The sequence below is a fragment of the Haplochromis burtoni genome, unplaced genomic scaffold (assembly GCF_018398535.1).
Source record: "Haplochromis burtoni strain Fernald_Lab_line unplaced genomic scaffold, NCSU_Asbu1 Contig_2955, whole genome shotgun sequence".
Classification (NCBI taxonomy): domain Eukaryota; kingdom Metazoa; phylum Chordata; class Actinopteri; order Cichliformes; family Cichlidae; genus Haplochromis; species Haplochromis burtoni.
Genome location: NW_024585316.1, coordinates 1,412 through 2,198, shown reverse-complemented (window position 1 = coordinate 2,198; position 787 = coordinate 1,412).

The window sequence follows — 787 nt, the reverse complement described above, 5'->3', positions numbered from 1 at the left end:
TAAATAAAGACGTTTGTGCGGACCTCTGCCTTTAACTCCGGGGATGCTGATGCATATAAAGCAGCCAGGTACGACCTCCGAAAGTCCATAAAAAAGGCCAGAAAGGACTACAGGGACAAAATGGAGTCCAGCTACCACAGCTTTGACACCAGGCGACTGTGGAATGGACTACGCTGTCAGCTGTGCATCACATGTACATTTTTTTATGAAATTGACCGTTCTGGAGCGCAGAATGGACAAACTTTGGACGAACTGCCCAAAATGTGTTGACAGAGACATTTCAGGGATGTTTTCTGCTCTCCAGATGGATTAATTACATTAAAAATGTTAATCTCATGATGGCAGATTAATCTGCGTTAATGCTGACAGCCCTAACCTAAACACTAAAAGAAAGATCGTGTGTGTCCTCATTAGTATAGGTGTTTGTGTTGGTGTGTGGGGCTGTAACCCCATGTAACAAGTAGTATAACAAATTACTTTCTTCCCCAGAGTAATTTAGTAATGTACTTCACTACTTTTAAGAAAAGTATTAAGTAATGTGTGATACATGACTTTTCTTGAGTAAAAGCCTGACACTGCTGATGAGTAGACTGAGGACTAAAGCAAGCCTGAAATAGTCTGTCAATAAGCTCTTGTCAATAAAGTTGGGATTGAAAGAGACCAAAGTCCCCCTGGATACCTGTTACTGCAGCTGAGAGAGGGTAAAAGGACTGGACGTTTGTGTTTAGCGAGACACGGAGTGCTAAAACAGAGTTTATCTTTGAATTTCTTTGACAAAAGTAAATCA